General features: G+C 40.6%; 1 non-coding gene across 1 annotated transcript; it reads right to left on the bottom strand.

The window, feature by feature from the left end:
- Positions 1 to 12,455: 12,455 nt before the first annotated feature.
- Positions 12,456 to 12,559, bottom strand: LOC112410658 (U6 spliceosomal RNA). The gene has a single exon (XR_003005467.1). It is a non-coding gene; the product is annotated as a U6 spliceosomal RNA (small nuclear RNA).
- Positions 12,560 to 13,537: the final 978 nt, after the last annotated feature.

Raw genomic sequence — 13,537 nt, 5'->3', positions numbered from 1 at the left:
CCTCGGAGGCAAATTATTTTTCCTTTTTTTTTTTTTTTTTTTTTGCGGTACGCGGGCCTCTCACCGTTGCGGCCTCTCCCGCTGCAGAGCAACAGGCTCCGGACGCGCAGGCTCAGCGGCCACGGCCCACGGGCGCAGCCGCTCCGCGGCATGTGGGATCCTCCCGGACTGGGGCACGAACCCGCGTCCCCTGCATCGGCCGGCGGACTCCCAACCACTGCGCCACCAGGGAAGCCCAGGGGCACAGTATTTTGGAGTGCTCTCGTGCTAATGTCTTAGGTGACTTGGAGTGGATGAGAAATACAGCCTTGGCACCTTCGATAACCTGGGTTCCAACCTGTTTGTAAAGTCCATGCATGTCCTTCGTATACAAAAGAATCAGCCGAGCAAAAGAGAATCACAGTGTAGCATTTTAAATCCCTTGAAGAAGGGAAAGAAGGAAAACCAGGCCATCTGACGTAGTTGTGGCACACCAGTACATTCTGTTCATATTCCTGACTTCTCCTTTGAATGTTCTTTGACAACAACTTAATCATAACCTCTTCTGTTCATGTGATTAAGTCCTTCTTGTCTATCTGGGGCACAACAGTACTAAGTCCTGTATTAGAGGCAATGCCTGTCTACATTATTAAGACCTCCACCTAATATTCGCTTTCCACCTCTCCTCTCCCTTCCCCACCGGGAATTACTCTTTCCTCCTATCCTTTTAAATTCTACTCATCAAAAAGAGCTATAGGGCTTCCCTGGTGGCCCAGTGGTTGAGAGTCCGCCTGCCCGGTCCGGGAAGATCCCACATGCCACGAAGCGGCTGGGCCCGTGAGCCATGGCTGCTGAGCCTGCGCGTCCGGAGCCTGTGCTCCGCAGTGGGAGAGGCCACAACAGTGAGAGGCCTGCGTACCGCAAAAAAAAAAAAAAAAAAAAGAGAGCTACAGATATTCAAAGTCAAGATAATATGCCTTGTTTTTTTAAACTACTCACATCTTTCTACCTCTGTTTTTCCCACTTTCACTGAAAACCAAATTTATGTGATTACAAAATTGAGATTGCAGACGGAATGCTTAAGTCACTGGGGTTTGAGTGCTTTTTATTCCTACTTATGCAAATAATCAGCTGCAGACTCTATAGTGATCTCTTCTCAATGGAAAGTACTGTCAGATCTGGGATCTTATGACTAATGCCCATTCCTGGCCTCACTCTATCCAAACCTCAGGGAAGACACTATGACTAACTTCTGGAGTCCACAGTCACTTATCAGATCTCTGCTGTATGTTTCCAACTACTGTGCTGGAACAACGTAAAAGGAACTAGAAAATAGCATACTAGGAGGAGGTCCTGAAATGGGTAAATCACCCATTACATTCTGTTTGCTTCTTTCTCTTAATCGTATTGCTTTCTATTCTCTTTGGAGAACAAAGACTCTAAATTCAGACTTTTCAAGAACAGCTTTGTATTTTCTGAAATAAAAAGCCAATGTTTTTTTTTTTTGCAGCAACACGGATGGACCTAGAGATTATCATACTAAATCAGAGAGAGAAAGATAAATATCATATGATATCTCTTTTACGTGGAATCTAAAAAAAGGGTACAAATGAACTTATTTACAAAACAGAAATAGAGTCCCAGTTGGAGAAAACAAACTTATGGTTACCAAAGGTGAAGGCGGGGGGGGCGGGGAATAAATTAGGAGATTGTGATTAGCGTATACACACTACTATATATAAAAGAGATATCTAATAAGGACCTACTGTACAGCACAGGGAACTCTACTCAATATTCTGTAATAACCTATATGGGAAAAGAATCGAAAAAAGAATGGATATGTGTGTATGCACAACTGATTCACTTTGCTGTACACCTGAAACTAACACAACATTGTAAATCAACTGTAGTTCAATAAATTTTTTTAAAAGCCAATGTTTTTACCTCTGAAGATGTGAACAAAATGCCCATTAAGTTATTCAATTATGATACCTCTACCTCACAGAGGTTCTTTTATTCTGGTACCAAGAAGCTTTGGGGATCCAAAAAAGGGAAAGAAGACAGGACATGATAACTGTCCTAAATATGCAAAGGGCTGTCATATTAAAGAGTTGGCAGATTTATGTAATCTATAATGCAGAACTGGCTAGGAAGTGAAAGTTTAATGGAGTGAACACAAGAGTCTGCCTCCTCATGTGGTCATGTGCAAGAAGTAGGAGACATAGCCAAGGGGCATAACCAAAGCCAATATAGGGAAGCAAATAAAGTTAAGTCACTCTTAGAATTTTCTGAATTTGGTTTAAAACAGATGTATAGGCTGTAATATTAGGGATATGATATGAAGGGAACCACATGTTGCTTTGGGTTGGTCTGAAAGGTTGACTTTATACAAGGTCAAGCTAGAATTCTCTGACCTTGTAGGACCCATATACCCAGAAAATAGTCATTTCTCTCTATCCCTAAAAGGTTGAATTCTCACCTTAGGTTGCAAACAAAAGCAAACAGAAATCCTGTTCCCGGACCTCCAGCTATTATTCACACATTCTCAGCAGAATAACTGGCTTTTCTAGTCAGCCAGTGAAATCCACTGTGTCCCTTTAGGTCAGACCATTTGAAACACTATTATTTCAACTACCTTAATAGCCACATTATCATACCATTCAATCACATAGTTTTCTTCTTGTGGGAAACCACTCAGGAGTTGTGTGGTCCTTTTGCTTGTTTTTAATATGACCCAAAATTTGATGATTCTACGAACTGAAGAGTACCAATTAAAGCACCAAAGGTTGAACCACTAGAGGGAGTCCAGAACCATATAAGCCCTAAGGCTGTAAAATTTGAGTTTGAAGTGTTCTCAACTGTGGTTCTAGGTTTTCCCAAGATTCACACCCAGGTGTATGAAACAATCTGATGACTATATAGTTACTTATTTTCACATAATTTCTACATGCCTCGGGCCATGTATAACTCACTTCTCACATTGTTCACGTTATCCTCGGTACTGAATACTTCATTTGTCCTTTGAAATGAAGGTCACTGTTTCCCTCCCACGTCCAAAAATGTGTGGGAGTGGTCATGAATGCTTAGGCATTTTTCAAAGTTTTCTTTGGGAAACTTCTTTCCATGTTTCTCTGCTACTCCCAGACCCTCAAACTTTTCTGACTTCAAGCAGACTCAATATGTTTCATTGCCATGAAACAGTGTCTGACCTGCTTTGGTGCCACTGGGATGGATTCTAGGCAAACATACCACCTCCAGACAGAATTCATCAATTCTTCCTTTGGCTTTCCTCAGCATGTAACCTGCACCACTTTTATTTTTATTATTTATTTATTTTGCAGTACGCGGGCCTCTCACTGTTGTGGCCTCTCCCGTTGCGGAGCACAGGCTCCAGACGCGCAGACTCAGTGGCCATGGCTCACGGGCCCAGCCGCTCCGCGGCATGTGAGATCCTCCCGGACCGGGGCACGAACCCACGACCCCTGCATCGGCAGGCGGACTCTCAACCACTGCGCCACCAGGGAAGCCCTGCACCCCTTTTACTACATGGCTTCATTATGCCTTGAATGAGCTAGTTGTTTTCCTCCCTGTCTTCCCTCTACTCCCTTCTTATTTTAAGAGTTGACACTGTTTATCTTTAATCTTTCATTCTACCTTTTCTCAACAGGGCCTAACTACTTGCTGTATGATCTTTAGCAATCCATTTAACCTTTCTGAGCCTGATTCTTGTAATCTATAAAATGGATTATTATGAGGATTAAGTGAGATAATATTATTTTTTAAATTGAAGTATAGTTGATTTAGAATATTAGTTTCAGGTGTACAACATAGTGATTCAATATTTTTATTGATTATATTCCATGAGATTCTATTGTCTTAATTGTAATGATTATTGTCCATTTTATAAGGACGTTATGAGATAATGTATAAAAATTTCTTTTGAAAAGTAGAAAACTCTATTGGTATGTAATATAAGGCTCTACTAAACAGTAATAGCTATATTTAGAGGGTGCCGGCCACAGTTCTAAGTGCTTTACATGTGTGATCTCATTTAATCCTCCCAATAACCTTGGGAGATTGGGATTATTACTTCTAATTTACAGATGAAGGAACTGAGGCACAGAAAGGCTAAGTAACTTCCCCAAGGTCACACAGTAAGTGGCAGAGCTAGGATTCAAAACTAGCTCTGTGGTTCCCACTCTGAACCACTACACTATGTTATGCTACAATCAAATTTCAGTTTACCAGCTAGGTTCACTTGTTACTTATTAGTTATGTGACCTTAGGCAAAGCTTAAAATTCTAAACCTAATTTTCATCATTTGTAAAATTGATAAAAGTAATTCCTATCTCACAGATTTACTCAACAAATATCTATTAAACTCCTCCTGTTTGCTATATGCTGGGCATATTGCAATATCACGTTGATTATATTCACATAAAACACTTGGCATACTGCCAGGCACATGGTAAGTGGCCAATGTTAATTATTGTTTTAATTAATAACAATAAGCCAATAACTTCTCTGACACATGTTTCCTATTACTCAGCTAGAGATTATGTTCTGATCATCACCATATTGTCATTTCTACTGTTCCCTTAATTCTATTTGAAATATTTTTGTGGCACTGTTCTGTAGGATATTGCCTTGCTATCATAGCAAAAACAAACAAAACAAAACAGCAATTCAAGTGTCTCTCAGGGCTAAACAGAGAAAGTGCTTTAAATGGCTACTTTCTGATACATAGCTAAGGCTGGGTGAGGCACGCACAATATGCATACTACCAAGGAACAGGAAATATTGGGGTGGCCAAAAAGTTCGTTCTGTAACATCTTACAGAAAAACTCGCACAAACTTTTTGGCCAACCCAATATATTTGATGAATGTGAAGCTGTGAGGATCACCAAATATAATGCTTTCAGGAAATGTACAATAAGGTCATCTTGGGAAAGAAAATAACCCCACATTACATCTCCAGTGACATATAAAGAGCCCAGCAACACCTCTGGTAATCCAGACGGGAAGGGATGGCCTGTTATGCTCTACTGTGCTCTCCTGCACTGTACTTTGGTGCCCTGAGGGTCCATCCTGTGCTTGCCTTACCCACATACTGTGAGAGTCAGCAGTATTTGCTAGATTGCATAAGAGATTTTACCTCCCTAGATGGCTGATAATCAAATGAAATGATATATAGGAAATCACTTTGAAATATTACACACACACACAACACACATGCAAATAGTGAAGAGTTATATACAAGAGTGTTGTAGTCACGTCCAGAGAATACCTGATGTAGGAAGCAGATGTGGAAAGTATTATCTTCCCCATTTCTGAACTTGCTCTCAGCATCTTTTTCTTAATGTGGCCACACTTGCCTTCCTGTCTTGACTAGTTCCCCTTCTCCCCATTTCAGTTCCTATTTTTTTAAAATAAATTTATTTTATTTATTTATTTTTGGCTGCGCTGTGTCTTCGTTGCTGCTCGCAGGCTTTCTCTAGCTGTGGCGAGAGGGGGCTACTCTTCGTTGAGGTGCACGTGCTTCTCATTGCGGTGGCTTTTCTTGTTGCCGAGTGCGGACTCTAGGCGTGCGGGCTTCAGTAGCTGTGGCGCATGGTCTTTGTTGCTCCACAGCATGTGGGATCTTCCCAGACCAGGGATCAAACCTGTGTGCCTTGCATTGGCAGGTGGATTCTTAACCACTGCGCCACCAGGGAAGTCCCCCAGTTCCTATGAATAAGAATAACAATAGCGAACGTGTAGTGAGTGGTGCTTTACGTATATTATTTAATCATAATAACAACTCTGTGAGTTATGTACTAGTATTATTCCTGTTACATTCAAGAAAGCTGAGATCCAGAGGGTTTAAACAACTTCACAAGGTCATACAGCCAACAAATGGTAGAGTCAGAATCAAACCTGGAAGTACAGCTCTAGAGCCCATGTTCCCACTACTAGGCTGACTGCATCTCATCCTGCCATAGTGCCTGCCGCTGTCTTAGATATATATTTACCAAGCTAAATTTCTTCAGGCAGCAGTCAACATTTTTCTTCTTTACCTTTTATAATTCAGTCAATGATACCAGAGTCATTTTTTCATCTAAAATCAACTCAGGGGACTTCCCTGGTAGTCCAGTGGTTAAGACTCTGTGCTTCCACTGCAGTGGGTGCGGGTTGGAACCCTGTTCGGGGAAGTAAGATCCCACATGCCTCGCAGTGTGGCCAAAAAATTTTAAATATATTAATTAATTAATTAAATCAACTCATATAATATTTGTTACCTAGTATGATAGATTCAGAATCTTATCAACTGGTAATAATTCATGCTATAAACTTTGATTTTTCGTCATTATCTGGGGAAAAAAAAGAGTTTAGCAATAACTCTGTATAATATTAACTAAACCACTAGCTTAGCTAGCTGACAACCACACACATATCTACTCAAGAAATGAGGTCAAATCTCAGCTATTTTTCCTCTGATGATTACTTGATATAACGTTAAAGCTGCAACTTGCTCAAGGGTTAGGCACAAGTTGGCAGAATCAGCTTTATTAATGACACTGTAAACAGGGATAAGCATTTTGAAATGTATGCAAAATATCTTTCTGAGCTATGGAAATGGAGTGGTGAAAGACTAGGGCTTGAAAAAAACCCTGACTTGAACATCCATGGATTTTGGAATCCACAGGGGTCCTGAAGCCAATCCCCCTTGGATAGTGAGGAATGACTTTAGATTTAAATAAGTAGATTCCATACGTCATATTAGCTTAATTTGAAAGCAACTAAGGGTTTGGCTGCTGTGGCTTAGATCTTGAAGGACAGACAAACCCACCTTGTGTTTGTAAGAAAACAGAAGCAATCATATAAAATGTACATTAGTGTCATCCTAAAATCCTCAAGTGTAATTTTAGGATAAGAAGCCTCAAGTTCTAGAAGTGGACCTCTCTCCACAAAACTGATCTTTATGAAAAACTAGCTTATTGCCCTTTTGATGTAGTCTGGGTGCTTCTTTTCAACATCAAAGGAACCAGAAAGTCCAAGACCTGTTTGCCTCTAAAGTAGTTCTCTTAAGGAAGAGAATTCTCTTTCCCTCCTTTGGCTTATTTTAGAAGAATGAGTTATTTATTTTTGTCACCTAGCTCCTTCTTTTTCTAAGCTCTGACTGTACTTTGTGAATGATCCATGTCTATTCAAAGCTCTTTGCAGCATGAGAGAAAAGTTCTGCCCCGTCCCAGGAACTTCCTGGCCTCCTAAAGCCTTGCCAACAGCCAGACTACAGAGCTGGGTAGGTAGGGTTCCCTGGGTCCTTGTCACTCAAAGAATGATCTATGGACCAGCAACACTGGCATCACCTGGGAGGTTGTTAGAAATGCAGAATCTCAGGCCTGAATCAGAACCTGGCTTTTAACAACCTCCCTGCGTGATTTGTATGAGCTGTCCTGCCTGCTCTTGTGTGAACACTTGTTGCTTCTCTCTGATCTAGAAGTAAGGCTGAGACCACTGTACCCCAGCCCAAAGTAAAACCCTTAGGTTTAAAACAAGAAGTTTTCGGTTATTTGGGGACGTAACTTTATTAATCTTGTCTGATAGTTGTTAAACTTGGATTGGAAAAAACTTTAGCGGTCATCAAGTTTAACCATCATCGTTGCTGTGAATTTCAGTATCATGATCAATGTTTGTAAAAAGGCTAAATTTTTGTTCAGGATATTCTGTTCAAGAAGATAAAAGCATATGATATACCGTAGAAAGGCAGCCAGAAGAATGGGAGAAATTTATATATTAAAAAAAAAAGAAGCTCTTGGTGATTGAAGGAATACATTTCAGTAATCTGGAAAGTTTATTGATGTGAACTCTCTCAGCCATGGTGGTGTCCCCCAAAGAGGTGTTTATCTCTTAAATTCATATTCTAACACCATATGCTTACTTTATATTGGCCCAAACTTACTGTCTTATACAGTTATAATTTTAGTTTAACTTCCCACAAATTCAAGGAATTGCTATTATCTACTAAACTAAAATCTCCATAAATAAAGGGAGGATAAGAGATAAATCTCCCTAATGAAAGAATTCCAAATACTATATGAAGATAAACCTCTCTTCCCTTCCAGGCCAGTCCTAGTGACTCACTTCTAAAGAATAGAGAATGGAAAGGAAAAACACTAACTTTATAGTGGAGAAACCTGGCACATACCACCTTCACCAAGTGATCAGGGTTAACCTCACCAGCGATAGCATGGGGATATCATTTACCTCCTGATGTAATGTGATGAGAAGGGCACTTGGCATTTGTGGTATGCTTTCCAAAAACACATACATAACCCCAGTCTAATCACAAGGAAAACATAAGACCAAACCAATTTGAGGGACAATCTACAAAATACCCAACAGTACTCTTCAAAACTATCATGGTAGCCATAAAAAAGAACAGAATAATGTCATTTGCAGCAACAAGGATGGACCTAGAAACTGAGTGAAGTAAGTCAGGGAAAGACAAATATATGATATCGCTTATATATGGAATCTAAAAAAAGGCTACAAATGAACTTATTTACAAAACAGAACTGGAGTCACAGATGTAGAAAATAAACTTATATTTACCAGGGGGTAAGCGGGGGAGGGATAAATTGGGAGATTGGGATTGACATATACACACTACTATACATAAAATAGATAACTAATAAGGACCTATTATATAGCATAGGGAACTCTGCTCAGTACACTGTAATGGCCTATATGGGAAAAGAATCTAAAAATGAAAGGATATATGTATATGTATAACTGATTCACTTTGCTGTATACCTGAAATGAACAAAGCATTGTAAATCAACTATACTCCAATAAAAACTAAAAACAAACAAACTGTCATAGAGCAAAGACTAAGAAACTGTCACAGACCAGAGAAGACACAACAACTAAACATAATGTGGTATCCTGGATGGGATCCTGGAATGGAAAAAGGACATTGGTGGGAAAACTGGTGAAATCTGAATAAAGTCTGGAGTTTCATTAATAGGAATACACAGTGTTAGTTCCTTAGTTATTTTGTGTTTTTTTGCGGTACGTGGGCCTCTCACTGTTGTGGCCTCTCCTGTTGCGGAGCACAGGCTCCGGACGCGCAGGCTCGGCGGCCATGGCTCACGGGCCCAGCCGCTCCGCGGCATGTGGGATCTTCCCAGACTGGGGCACGAACCCGTGTCCCCTGCATCAGCAGGCGGACTCTCAACCACTGCGCCACCACGGAAGCCCAGTTCCTTAGTTTTGACAAATGTACCATGGTAATGTAAGATGACAGCATTAGGGAGAACTGACACTGGGTGACAGGTATACAGGAACTCTGTACTACCTTTGTAACTTTTCTATAAATCTAAAACCTGTAATGGAAAATAAAAATAAAATGTCCCACAAACTCATGAGAATAGTTTTAACACATTAAAGTAAGATTTCTCTTGATAGTATCTTCTGCAAGTTTAGAGGGCAGACTTGGGCCAAACACCAACCTATACTATCCACCTTTAAAATACTTCTTGAGGCCTGTTAGCACCATTTTGCTAAACCTGGAAGTTAAAGTTTTACACATTTGAATTCCCAGAATGTAAAATAAAAGTCCATTTTCCTAAAGCTCACTTAACTCTCGCAAAGAAAATTGCACTGATCTCAGCAACACTTGATGGATTCGTATGGGTCATTGGGCTTTTCTGAGCTGTGGTTATCCCATTGACAAAGTGAGGTCCCTCCCGGTTCTAAAATTCTATAAATATGCCTCTCTCAAATATGTTAAACATTGTTTAAAGTGCTGTACCGATTCTGAGAGGGGAAAAAAATGAACATTTTGATTAGGCAATTAATTCCACAGACATTTATTAAGTGGCAATCACTGTGCTCTGGTACAGAACCTATAGCCCTTGCTCTCCAGAGGTCTCAGTCTGGTGATAGAGACAGATCTGGAAACAAGCTGTTACAGGCATGTAACAAGTGCTATAAAAGAGGTATTAACAAGGTGCACTGGTACTCAGGGAGGAATTGCTTCGCTCTGCCTGTGGAGGCTAGAGACGGCTTTGGACCTGAGAAACAAGGACAACAATGAAACATTACAAGTTGATCTAACCAGAGTCAGTGAGGAATCTGTCCTATGGTAGTAAACATTTATTTTAATTGGCTGTGTATGAGAATTTGGGATTACTGGATTTTCCCAGCCATACATTTGTTGTTGACTCAGTAATTCGGCTGCTACAGAGCTGGGCCAGAGAAGTACATTGTCTCAGGTGGCAGATGCGCTCTCTGGGGAATGTTGATACGCGTCAACGTTCACATGAACAAGATAACTTTCTAGAAAAGGCCATGTGTGGGCTACATACCCCGTCATTTCTAAATCAGGCCTCATTAAACATTCATGCCTCTCAGAGCATTTCATTTCCATCTTAAGTCTGAACATCTGTGGCTCAGGCCTTACAATCCTCAGTCTTAGTATATAGCTTTGCTTTTAAATTCTGAACAGCCTGGCAGAAATGGAAATTTAGGATTCCTAAGCAAAAATTCAAAATTGGCTCCTACCTGGACCCTAAGCTTGCAAATTCTGAATAATTCTATTTAGGCAGGGCTTTCTTTAGTGAGAACGTGACATGACTGTGGGGGGAGCTTTGCCACTTAAATGATCTTGATGGGGGTGGGGATAAGTGCTTTCTCCTGGGATGTTGCCCAAGCCAATCCGAGAGAGGAGTACAGAAAACTGGCAAATGTTACGTCTCCATTTCCCAGGGCCTAGTTAGAGAAATGCCTTCTGCTGGGAGTGATAATTTGGGGAAATTCCTCACCAGCAACAAGTGAGACAGATGGGAGTGAAACAGCAAGCACAGATCTGAGAGAGCTGGGCAAAGTGCACAACAGACAGACGTGCCTTCCCATGCTAATCCCCGCGTCCTGCCAGATCATCACATGTGTGGACACAGAGGAGCCAGGTAGCCATGGGAAGTGTTCTCCCAGAGCAGGGTTTATAGTTTTCCTGGGGCTGTGAGGGAAAACATCTGGGACAGTAAGAGAGTTCTTTGCAGTATACACAGAATCCTTTTCTTCTAAAGAAAAAATTGACATTTATGGGTTTTTTTCCTGATTATAAATGTAAGAATGGCTCATAGAGAAAACTGCACAAGTTGCTAAAAGCAGAAAGAAGATTATAAAGAACACCCATTATACCTCTATCCAAGGATGATAACTATTAAAATTTTAGTGAATTTCTTTCCAGGATTTTACATGCATAGGTATTCATCACGGTTGAGAGCATACTATATGTATAATTTCATATTCTGTTCTTTTCCTCTTAATATCACGACATAGGAATTGCCCTACATTATTAAAATTCTCTGTAAACATTCTTCTTAGTGGCTGCATGTTTTATCCTATGATGAAATCTATTTACTCTAAATCCTAAATTTATTCATTCATTTAAGAAGTATTCATTAAATTTTTTTATTTTTTCACTTAAGAGCCCAATGCTGAATGTGTTTTAATTTCCTAACCCATCCGCTAGTTGTTGGCCACTCAATCCCTTTCTTATTTCATGGTTTTTTTTTTTTTTTTTTTTTGAGGATCTAGGCCAGATGTGAAAATAGGGAGTCAGAGTTAAGAAGAAGGTTGAAAAAATAATGGGAGAGGAATTTAGGCTGAATGAATGAGATGAGGGAGAGGGTCCAGTGAAAGCTGCTCTCCCACCACTAAGGCATCCAAGGATATTTCCTGCAAAATCAGGAATTGTTCATGGGCAAAGAAATCTTTGTGGCACTGACATTATATAACTTAATGATGGCGATTCAGTAACTTCTCCACCATTTCTGGAATTGGCCAAATGCCTTCCTCACTCTTGGGTGCTGACTAGATGTGGCCCACCCCTGGCCAGCACCACCGGTGCTAGCGGCTGTGGGGTTAGGAAAGGGAAGTGCCAACTCAGAGGGAAGTGTGAGGCACCTTTTTCAGCAGGGTGAGTGGAGCTATTTTAGCCCCTGTGAAAAGTCTTAAGGGTGGACTCAAGTGGGGATGAATATGTAGTCTATTTCTAGAACCATCCCCATAGGATAGACCCTTGTGGAGCATCCATCCCCTTCCTGATGTTCTCCCCTCTTTGACTGAAGTGCAGGGGCAACAGCTACACCTACGCTAAAATACCTTCTCTTGCCTCTGTAGAGTTCTCAGTAAAACACCTAAGCCATTCCTGTGCTTGTTTAGAGTGCCCATACTTTATGCTTTCCTTTGCTGTGCAAAGCTTTTAAGTTTCATTAGGTCCCATTTGTTTATCCTTGTTTTTATTTTCATTACTCTAGGAGGTGGATCAGAAAAGATCTTGCTGCGATTTATGTCAGAGAGTGTTCTGCCTATGTTTTCCCCTAAGAGTTTTATAGTATCCGGTCTTAACATTTAGGTCTTTAATCCATTTTGAGTTTATTTTTGTGTATGGTGTTAGAGAATGTTCTAATTTCATTCTTTTACATAAAAATATGGAACGCTTCATGAATTTGCGTGTCATCCTTGTGCAGGGGCCATGCTAATCTCTGTATTGTTCCAATTTTAGTATACATGCTGCCGTAGCAAGCATTGGAGTGCTCATACTATGTTCTGGTCTTTCCCTGTCTTTGGCATTCAGCTATAGCTGACCTGTAGAAGTTCAATTTGTCAAAGACTCTACCACGCAATCTTTATAGGTACAGTGTTATCCTAAGAAGGGCAGTTATCTGATAAATAACTCCCAGAAGAAACACTCAGATATCCTGAAGGATAAATGGAAGCATGTGACACAACATGAAGCTTACAGGAGAGTATCTGATATTGAAAGTAGTTGGATTACACATATACCTTGTGTTGCAATACGTATTTCCCTGAGAATCTGGAGAAAATCAAGAGGTATGAGAGGTAAGGGCACAGGCTTTGAAGTCTGTGCCTGCGTTTGAATTTGCCCCTGTCAGTCACTTGGCAGCTGTTTGACGTTGGGCAATTTATTTAACCTCCCTAAGGCTTAATTTCTTCATCTACATGAGATTTGAGATTATTTTAAGAATACCTCCTCAGGACTTCCCTGGTGGCGCAGTGGTTAAGAATCTGCCTGCCAATGCAGGGGACACATCCCTGGTCTGGGAAGATCCCACATGCCCAGAGCAACTAAGCCCGTGCACCACAAATACTGAGCTTGCGCTCTACAGCCCATGAGCCACAACTACCGAGCCCACGTGCTGCAACTACTGAAGCCCGTGCGCCTACAGCCCGTGCTCCGCAACAAGAGAAACCACAGCAATAAGAAGCCCGTGCACGAAGTGTAGCCCTCCTCGCTGCAACTAGAGGAAGCCTGCGCACAGCAGCGAAGACCCAACGCAGCCAAAAATCAATCAATCAATAAATAAAATTTAAAAATAAATTAATAAATAAAATTTGTCCTTATTTAAAAAAAAAAGAATACTTCCTCATAGATGAGTGAATAAGATAACATACATGAAGCTCTTAATCTGGCACATTTAAGCACTCAGTAAATAGTAGCTATTATTAAGTAGAGTGGAAGTTATTTTCAAATTAATTCAGTCAA

The sequence above is a fragment of the Neophocaena asiaeorientalis genome, unplaced genomic scaffold (genome assembly GCF_003031525.2).
Source record: "Neophocaena asiaeorientalis asiaeorientalis breed wild unplaced genomic scaffold, Neophocaena_asiaeorientalis_V1.1 scaffold713, whole genome shotgun sequence".
NCBI lineage: Eukaryota > Metazoa > Chordata > Mammalia > Artiodactyla > Phocoenidae > Neophocaena > Neophocaena asiaeorientalis.
Note: the sequence above shows the minus strand (reverse complement) of the source record. Positions and strands in the feature narration are given on the sequence as shown.